Here is a 10,777-nt window from a genome sequence, read left to right on the forward strand (position 1 = left end):
GTACGAACATTACAACACGTAAAGCGTCGGCTGTCCGCGGAAAATGTAACAATCCTCGTTGCAAAAGTTTTCCTTGTTACCACCATAGTTGTTACTTGTTCCTGCGTGTTTCTTTGGCATTCACATCATGATACTTCGAATAATATAGACTTATGCAGTGTGCCCCCTTTCCCTTAGTTTTACGGCACTGTGCATAACGCGACGCAGCAAAGAAAGGCACTGCGGTGTAACGCCGTAACACCCCGTGTGAGATCTCGTGTGACCATAACAAATGCGTCACGACAGCGCATGGCGACCTGTCGCCTTTCAGTCCATGCCGTTTCACGCGCATTTCACGACGTCGCCACAATCTACGCGCACGATCCGTCCTCGTTTCACTGCTTCCTGTAACAGCGCATCCAACGGGGTTCCAACTGCAGCCGTATACATTAGGACAACGCTTCCGCCATTGCAGCTGTCTCGTGAACACGGCTTATTCTTCTCACTATTAACGTTTATGCCGTTAGCAACGGGGTTGCAGAGAAGAAGCAATTGTTTTTGGTAAAAATTCCACCTAGCTAGACTCAGGTGACCGTCACACGGAGTCGTTCCTTTGCGGCGCACGCTTCATTGTTCCCGGGAATGCAGCTCGCATTCTGTTGAGTAAATCTTTCAAAGTCTCAGAGCCAATAATCCTCTGTTCTCATTTGTTAGTACAAACTCATGCCTTGTTAGACAGCTTATGCAGGGATTGTTTCTGGTCTTAGTGTGAACTTTCCATTGTGCCCCGCAGTTTACTGCAAACCGCACGCGTTTCAGAAAACAGCTTGATGAGAACGAAAGTGCACTCACCACCACTGCTCAAAGTTCACAAGGAGTAAAGGCCCTGCAGAAATGCCTTCGCAGAAGAACAGCGAAAGCGCCGATTATTTGCTAGCTCGCAAGGATTATTAGGCCTAAAAATATCCCCATAAAAATTCGCACATATTCTTCGCCATTTAACCTCGTTTGGCAACGCAATCCTCTCGTACATCCCATAAACATACTCATGACACAATTGGCTTTTCAGTCTGCATCACCCAAGTTAAACCATCAGCTATCGGTGGTGAATAAACAAAGCAGATCCCTCTCCCCCCGTTTTGCCATATTTTTTTTTTCGGCCCACAAAAATTTATATTCTAATTTTCCCGCGTGAAACCCCGCTCTAGCCTGCTATGATTGCCTTCCCTTAAAATCTATGCTTTCTCGTTATACTCCAGCTATACGTCACTTACCTGCTGTACGTATTTAATGTAGCCAAGCTTATTTTTTTCTTCTCAGTCCCGTTAGGTTACCATCAACTCAGGTCAGTCTTCTAATCCATCGAGACTTCATTTTTTTTAGCGCTTCCTTATTGCGCTAAATTTCCGCAGGTAGCTACGCCTAACCGCATAGGGCTTTTCGTTGAGTTCCAATCTACGGTGCCAAAGGACGTGCATCACCCTCCCACTCCTCCCTTCCTCCAGACCCAAAGAAAGATACAAATTTTAAAGCTGTAACGCGAGACAAGAAGACTGCGGAGAGCAAGGCCTTGTTTCTGTAACTTTCGCGCGAGTCGTCAGTTGTTCAAAGGACGGGGCCCAATTATTCACTTTCGAGACAGTCGTGAGGTCACCCACCTTACTCTCACTATATAGTGAGTCGTTAAGAAGCAGCAGTCTTCTTAAGTCGGACTGCGGGCCACTCCTTCCAATGAGCTTTATTTTTTCCTCGCAAGGTATAAAAGGTGCGAAAGCGTACCTGAGAAAAAGGGCCGAAGAAAATGCGGCACATTTTCTTTGGATTATGTAAGCGCTGTTTCACGTACTTTTCCTTATTCTTACTTTTCTTTTTTCATCAGCTGAGCACAGACGTGAGAAGCGCCGCTTGGTTTTTGTCCATAAACATCGAAAATATGGACCTCACTGGGCTCCATTATTACTGAAATACGTTGCTGTAAATCGCCTTTATCCCGGCACAATTTCAGTTCTTCGACCTGAAGAAAAACACTGGTGAAACTTAGTGCCTGCCCATTTAGTACCGCTTCGGCTTGCGCTTGTAGGTTTAGATACTTAATTATATCCCGTTCAAAACAGCCTTTCGTGTGCCATATTTGAATGGGCGCGTTTTTGACCTAGCAATTTTAATAGCGAATTTAGGGCTGCAGTACCTGCCTATTTCCGGCTAAAGCGCTTGATTCCTTTGTTCTACTGTTTACCACAATTCGCTTCTTTGTCAAATTAGCCGCAGTGCTTGCTCTACGCTCTTATATCTTTACCACAGGAAGGTGCTAGATTTTTTTCACTGACACTATTTATTTGATGTGCTCGATAACTCGATAGATAACAGTCACAGGAAGAAAGACGGGCACGAAATAAATGCAGCGGTCAAAATACTGACGGGAAAGACAGTAAGCTCAAGAATGAAGTACTTCAGAAATAGCAATGGCCGAGAAACTGAAAGGTTCCCGGAATCAAGCCATCGAGAGTCAACGATCACCGAAAAAAAAAAAAAAAAATGAAAGCTGGAGAAATAAAAACGCTTCGGTGGTCTTCGTAATGGGTCAGTGGTGGAAAGGTAAAGAAGGCCACGCTTCGCACAGCAGTGACATTTTCACGGAGGTCAACAAAAACAACAAAACAACAACTAGAAGTCGTTTACATTTGCAGCCCAAGTACTTGGATATATGGGTTTTTCAACGGGACTGTAAAGAGCTTGACGCTAAGAAGGATCGCTTCGGACAAGAAAATGCTTTGGTCCTTTATAGCGGAAGCTTTCAATATGAAACCGTGGAAGTACGTAGTTTGAGGACCCCCGTTGTCGGAAGGACTCGATCTCGCGAAGTATCTACGTGTGTTGATAGTATCCGCAAATTGATTCTTGCGAAAATCTGAAACAAAGACTTCACTTAATTGCACAAAAGTAAATCACTTTTCTGTCAGCCGGGGAAGTGGACTGAAAGTATCTATAGTTTGGGCTATGCTTTTAAGTTTTTAAATAGTTATTCTGGTGAAAAAAGTAGATTCTTTTTTTTTTTTTCGTTGCCTTCTACAGGTTTTCACTTCGCACTTTCATTGTGCAAAATCTGCACACGCCTTACTGTGGCGCATCATGCTGCCACGTTACAGGAGCTGTTGAGTGAGAGCACTGACCAGCATGTCATCTCGTCCGTTTCTTGTTTACTGCACGCGTATTTATCCATCTACATACATACATACACACATACATACATACATACATACATACATACATACATACATACATACATACATACATACATACATACATACATACATACATACATACATACATACATACATACACACACACATACATACACACATACATACATACATACATACATACATACATACATACATACATACATACATACATACATACATACATACATACATACAAATGTTGACATAAAGGCAGAAGCCACACCTGTACATACATTGTGCAAATGAGAAAGACCGAAGGAAGCGAAAACAAGCGATTTCAGGAAAACAAATCCATTCATTGAAAGTCTACGGCTATAAAAGAAGATAAATATGTGGCATCGCTAAAATACCAACATGCGGTCGCTATTCCGCATGACTTGATTAAGCACTTGACTTCTATTTGGAGTAAAGGTTCCTGCACTGTTCCTGCCCTTCCTTGGGACATCGATTTAGAGCAGAGTGTTCGTTTGATTTCGTTTGCGGATTTTCTTAAACGAGCACTGACAGCGTAAGTACACGGGCGCCCTTGGTTTTTCCAGTACCTAAATGTGGCCGCCGTGGCCGAGATTGTCCCCGGCTCAGTAATCTAGAGCCCTAGCCCCTGAGTCACCCCGGCGGGGCCCGTTCGATTGTGATGCCGCTGTTAATAAAAGTCCCCTAGCCTTGGCATACATGAGCTATATGAAATTGATCAGCCTAATTAACGTGTTTCTTTAAAGATGTTTGTGAACGGAAAATATTGACCTATAAGATATAAAGTGGATACTCTCGTCGATGTTTCGAAAAAAAAAAAAAAAAAGACGTCGCGCAACGCTGACAACTTTATTGCTATCGAAATACTTCGCATACATTCATCCAGTGCCTTCTGTTACATGGAATTAAGAGTCACTGAATGTCGATGAAGATAATGATGGCCTTAATCGTGAAGTGTTCCCGCTGAAACTGTGGAAAATCCGCGCGATTTTTCATGGCAAATGATTCGTCCCTTCACCCCAATGATTTGACGTGCACGTTCCAACATGAAAACAGCATACACCGGGACATGATTATTAAAAACGCTGTTCATATAAGCCCACCTTCAGTATCGACAAACCGGAGGCTTCGTAGTAGCAATGACAGCAAGTATGCAAATTCGAGGCCTCTCTCCTGATCGCGTGCCTAAGCACATGAACAATAACTGGGGTGTGGTCCTCTTCGTTTCTCGAGAAAAAAAAAAGCGATCAGCACCGCGCCCAGAAACCAGGTGTAAAGCTCGTTCGACGTTGAGATGAATGTGGCAAGAGGTGAGTGTTTGCAAATGAATTGCGCAACACGAATTACGCTTAAAGCACATGTATTTTTGTTTGCATACATATGACCTCTTTATCTGCGATACAAAATTAAAAATAAATAAAAGCAGTGGTCAAATAAGTATTTCACTAACGGTCGTAGCGAGACAGAAAGAAATACTGTTCAGTCCTTTTTTTTTGCAAAGAAACGACGGAATTCTTGGCCACGTTTTTTCGCTTCCAGATTTAGCGCAAGTTAGATGCCAAACGTCCGTGCAGACATACACTTTATGTTTACTCAAGCAACCTATTGCCTATAACCACCTATTGGCTCGGACAGATAGTAGGAAGTTTTCGCCAGCGCGTACAGAGTGTGGCTCTCCCGAATGACCTTCGCGCGTCGGTCATTGACGATGACAAAAACAAAATCTGAGATGTCTCTTTTTTTCCCCTCTTGCTGGTCCTGCCAGAGAAAAACTGCAAGCTCTCGAACAAGTGTTCACCGATATTGATCGCTTTTTAATAGCAAAGTTGTCCACCCCACCTGTCGTGATTCAGTGTCTTTAAAAGAACGATTCCGGCTGGTTAAGCATGCAGTAGCAGAAATGGTTTGCAAGCTTACCTTCGATACTCGCTGCAACGTGGGAACAGTCTCCACTGACAGATGTTCCGTTTATCCAGACCCGCTTGGCAGTCACAAGCACAAATCAGAAAAGAAAACCGAAATAAAAAATTTTTGTTTGCCAAAGCGATCGCCAACGTCTTCAAATCGCGTTAGCGCCCAGTTCAGAGTATTGCAGAAAAAAAAGAGAAAAATTGTTAAGAAAAGCACGAAAAGGAATTGAAATCAGAAGAAAAAGAAAGAAGGTACGCCGCGGCGCGCCAAACGCCTGTAACCGCGTCACGCAGGTTATTTGCAGACGAGCAGAAAACACACCGGCGGTGAACAGGCTGTGAAGACGATGTCGCTGCGTCGAACGGGGAGCGTACGTATCTTGTGCAGGCCTTTGGAAGAAAATCGCTGCTTCTCACCACTCGTCGATGGGGCACCACATCGAACAAAGTGCGCCGGGTCTACACTCCATTCAGTTTTGTATCACTGCACTGTAGGATCAAGAATAACTAGCAGCACACCATCTGGCCTCAGTGATATTTCTTTATGCGTGGCTGGTGGCGGCATGTATCTTGCTGGCGCTGCCGCAGCGTAAGCAGACGAGCATGGGCAGACGGTTTGAAGCGGTGTCCTCTTGTGTTGATTGCTTCGCAGATGACAAACTAGCAGTGGAAGCACAACTTCGTTGTCCAGCTTTTAGCACCAACGTGACGATGTTTCCCCAATAAAATGTGGTCTTCGGGTCGAGACTCACGGACGGCGAAGAAACACTCCAGTTGCGGTGTAACACAAATCAACCCGCTTCGACAGATCGACGCACACTATTAATCTCAAGGATTGGTGTTAGGAGACGAACTGTAGCCAAATAAATATGCCTCTACGCTATCCGAGCTCCGAGGGTTTGTTGGTAGATGACCTCGCAATCGCTACACCACAGCTGCCTCTGTGTACAGCCGCTTTCGATTGCACACAGCTTAAGCGGAAACGCAGTAGCAGACGAACGCGCAACCCCGCCGCCGGGGTTCAGTTTAGCAAAGTAGAAAAAGAAAGCGGAAATAAGAACGGAAGGGCACACGCACGCACTCACATCGGACAGCAGCAGAAACACACACCTCGCTGGCGGCGCCTTCGGCGCGGCAGACGCGGCACAAACCCCGAGGCTGGCTAGCTGCTGCTCCGCTCAAAGCGCACGCTCGCCGCTCAAGCCGCGGCTCAAGAGCGGTGCTTGCTGGGATGCAAACCCCCCGCCGCCGCCGCCGCTGGCGCCCTACCCTGCAACCTTTTCGCGTTTAAAACACAACCACAAAAGCAAGCAAAAAAGGAGCGCACGCAAGCATTGGCGACGCTAGCGCCCCCGTGCGCCCATCGCCGAAGGCGCCCCAGCGGCGGCGGCCGGCCTTTGCGCGTCGTCTGCTATAAAATGTTCTGGGGGCGTCGTCTGCTTCCGGCGCTCCGAGCAGCAGACGACGACGTGTCCGTGTGCGCAGGTCGTCTGCTACGGGCGCGTGCGAATACTAGCCCTCAATGCTCTTTCAGCGCCCAAGCGGAAGTCAGCAGAAAAAACAACGCCATGTAAAGACGAGACGAAAGAAGACAGCTTCGCATTAAGAGCACTCTAAGGGCATCCTATTTTGGGAGTCACAAGTAAGGTACTCCACTCTTCGAAAAGCAATAACGGAGTAAAAGGCGTTTGAGTGCATTTATGTATCTTTTCCTAACGGTCATGGTCGTTGCCTCCACCCCTGCATCCACCCTTCCTCCCTCTTCTGTGACCTCACGAGAGCGTCTGTCTTCACGCGCGAGGACTGTAAAAACAACGCACTGAGTGAAAGAAGACCGACACGAAGTGAGACGACGTCTACTAGAAAGAGAGCAAAGGCGGGAAACTGTGGAGCTAGAAAGTGGGAGAGGGGAATGCGTTGGAAACATGTGTTCTCCATGGGCACAGCTGTTGCTTGCGCGTCGACCCGGCCTACTCCAAACTGAGTGCAGCAGCAACCGCGATCGGCTTCTCCCGCCTCGCTTTACCGCTTCGTCTTGGTTGCTTTGTCTCGCTGTTGTGGTGACATCTGGACGGCTCAAGATGCGGTGCTGTGCGTCTAGAACCTTCTCGTCTATCATCTGCTGTCGCTCTTTTTCGAGTAACTCGGAGTATAATTGAGCGATACTCTAGTCTAAGACAGTGTTGTGCTTTGCAACAACGTAAAAAAAAAAAAAGAACTATGTAGCTCCTGGTTATGTTAAACCCAACACGCTGTGGGGAGACAACACGAAAAGCCTGACTTGTTCATGCTTGGCAGCGATTGCACAAAAAAAAAGAAAGAAACAAGCAAAGTTATGGCCGGATTTTGCCGCATAGTTCTAGTTTAGGAATGTTACCCGTGTCAAGTTCAAGATGAGAGATGTAGTGAAGCTATGCGACCGAAAGGGTGTACACTGCAATTTCTGCCGTACGAGATTTTTATTAATGTTTGGTTTTATTTGCGGTGCGACTTCCTACACGCATTAACGGCGCCAAATATAGTACTGGACCTGCGTCAGTAGCGAAGTGCTCCTATAGAAAAAATTGTCGTGGTAATCGGCTAGTAAAAATCAAATTATGAACAAATAAAGACAAAAGCAAATACATTTTCTAAGACACCTAACCCTGGGCAGGGGGAACGAATTAGAAATTAGGTTGTGGATAAGAAACTAAAAAGAGAAAATAATATTTACGGCTGACAACTGTGCGAGCATCTTTAAAGAAGGGTTGAAATCTGGGTTAGTTGGTACCCCCCCCCCCCCCCCATTAATTGTCTTAGAGAATAATAACCAGCCAAGGGACGAGGACGAAGAAATACGAAGTACACATGGTAACTACCATGTGTACTTCGTATTTCTTCGTCCTCGTCCCTTGGCTGGTTATTATTCTCTTAGAACATATTTCCTGTTAATTGGATGTCTCATTCGTACTGCGAGAGATCGATTCTTACGTAGTGTGCTAAACACGCGCCTTTATGTCAAGTGCAAAATATGCGAATGGCGATTAATTATACCAATCTAGGTCCTGTTGACTGACTAGAGCATAAATGTTGACAACGGAAGAAACAGGTTTTACCAACGCACCCATCAAGCACACAGCAAAATTAATCAAAACTGGGTCGCTATTATTGCAAATGGAGGTGAATGCGTAGTTTAAAAACAAATTTACTCCGGAGTGATTGATTCATTTTACAAGCGCTGTGTCAAAGGTACTCAGGCGATGGTAGAGATGTGTAAAGTTGTATTTCGTTTAAAGACAGAAGACTTCTTTTCCTATAATGTCCACGACGTTTTTAAGACAAGGATCAATTTGATGGTATCACGGTTTGAATAATCACTTTCATTTCAAATAGGCCTGCGAAAGCGAGATGTGAAAACATTGTTTCATGTTTTTCTCTTTTATTCTCCCTAATTATTCCCGTTATCTTCGTTTATTTCAGAGCAGCTTTAAACAGTACGTACGGTCGAAAGCTACAAAAAGAAAAAAAAAAACAACTCAGAAAATCGTTTCCTACACAGACTTGACGAGTACGCTGTCTCGATCACGCAAGAGAATGTATAAATGGAAGATTGTAATACCCAGATATTAATAATGTTCATACACTTATTATTTGCATTTGCCACGGAAAACAGTTTGTGCACCAGTGCTCAGGTCCAATAATTGTGAGGCGTCTTCATTCCTGATACTGTAAATCAGTTCGTGGGTCGACACGACAGTAAATGCATTGCTTTTTGCGTGTCTCGTCCTAGCGCTGTTGTTGATACATTTACTGGAGATGGGAGAGAGGGGGGGGGGGGGGTACAAGCCTAACACGAGCGCTGCAAAGAAATTTGAAAGAGGAGGGTCGATTTTGAGGCTCTCTATCCCCATTCCTCACTAACCTTCTTTCTTGAACACCTGTCAGACTCAGGCCTCAATGATGCAAAGGCAACTCGGCAAAAGATAACAGAGAGCTTTAGCCTGCCAGAGACGTTAACTAACGTAGACGTACCTATATATGTTTGCAGGATCCTCCGGCGCGCACACTTTTACAAGGGCGTGTCCAATGGTGGGCACTACAACTGCCTGTGATGGATTCGGTAAACAGGTATACGTCATCAATAGTGTGTCTTCGGCAAGCCCGATATCTCTAATACTTGAGTGACTTTGGAAGTATCGATGTTGGGAACAATCGGTGAATGCATTGGAGCTCGAATTGTAGTCAAGAAACGTTCCCCTTGGAAATGCAGGGACAGAATACTGAAAATCTTAATGAATAGCTGAGACGAACACAGCTCTAGCCTGAAAAAAAAAAAAAAAAAGAAAGAGTTCGATCCATCTCTTCTCAAGGCTCGGGTTGGCCAAAGTACGCGAAATAAATATGTCTGCACCAACGTGTAGCCTCTCACATGAAAATGCATTCAGTTTCTTTACACGCCGCTTCAGCCACGACACAATCCAGCGTTTCCTACACGTTTTGCAGTCGGCATAAAAGATACGCCACGAACCACCTCCTTGTCCTAAGCTTGTTTTTCTTGGCTGCCGTCGGAAGCGAAGCCGCCACCCATTATGCGGGGTCCTACGACGTGTTCCTATCTGGCCGGAAATCGGAAATCTACTTCCGCTTGACTGAAGCTGCCGCGTCGTATTTAGACAGGGGCGTCGGGGGCTGCGCGGTTTTCCATTCCGGGTTGTCACGACCGTTTTCCCCGTAGCAGACGGCTCGAAGTGTATCTCGAAACAGACGACGCCGAGATGCGTTGGCCCGCGTCGCCTGCGTTTGACTGCGGCGTTTTCAAAATGATGGAATGTGTCTGAATTCCGAAAACTAATGCAGCTAGCCGTTTGTTCTTTTTTTTTTCATTTTTTTTTATTCCGCTCTCGTGTCGATGAACATGCCCCTGTTATTCATGCAACACTTCGCATGATATTGTATGCAGCAAGGAAGCCAGGAAACAGCAGCTGGGATTCGGTTTTTTGTCACTGATATTGTCTTACTGGTGCACACATTTCTGGTTGTGCTTCCTGCTGAGTTTAATTTCACAAAAGTATCAGTCATTTTTAAATCAGAAAACAACTTACGCGGGAAAATAAAAATAAAATGGAAGTGAAATGGTACTGCAGCGCGAAAAGAAAAAGAAATAGAGTTGTAAAACAGTGCCAGCAGCAAGTCGTGAACCAGCTATCTACGAGCAGCTCTCATTTGCCACCTCAAACACGCACATCTCTCTCTTCGCAAATCTGTTTGATTTAACGTGCTTTTTTGAAGTCGTTATCTTCCGATGAAACTTTCATTTTCCTAGTGACAGTTCTTCGAGATAAAGTATCCCAAGACACCTGATACTTTTGCTTCTCAAAGCATTTTAATCAGGACAAATACAGAGAATTAATGCTCTCGTTAAAGAATGCTTTCGAAGGAAAGCGTAGCAGGGGGGGGGGGGGGGGGAGGGGTTACCATTTTGCGGGGTAGAAAAGCATTGCTCGACCTCAACAACAAAGACGGCAAAGACGAAAATTTTGTCTGATTAGGTTAGTAAGGCTTTGCATCGTTTATCAAAATTTATTATAAGCACAAACAGCTTTGCTCTGAAGGCAAGAAACTGTACACAGGCCTCCCTTGGAAGCCATGTCTATAAGAGGCAGCGACCTGAGGTTATTTACTCTTACAACACAT

The 10,777-nt window shown here is 45.2% G+C and overlaps 1 long non-coding RNA gene across 1 annotated transcript in view; it reads right to left on the minus strand.

Annotated features, from left to right (window-relative positions):
- LOC146176685 (uncharacterized) overlaps nt 1-6,392 on the minus strand; it is a 184,256-nt gene extending 177,864 nt beyond the window's left edge. The window contains exon 1 of the long non-coding RNA XR_014701554.1: nt 5,112-6,392. This is a non-coding gene — a long non-coding RNA (uncharacterized LOC146176685). The remainder of the gene's footprint in view (nt 1-5,111) is intronic.
- Between the last annotated feature and the right edge of the window lie 4,385 nt (nt 6,393-10,777).

The sequence above is a fragment of the Amblyomma maculatum genome, chromosome 10 (genome assembly GCF_055883805.1).
Source record: "Amblyomma maculatum isolate TAMU_Amacu chromosome 10, ASM5588380v1, whole genome shotgun sequence".
Lineage (NCBI taxonomy): Eukaryota > Metazoa > Arthropoda > Arachnida > Ixodida > Ixodidae > Amblyomma > Amblyomma maculatum.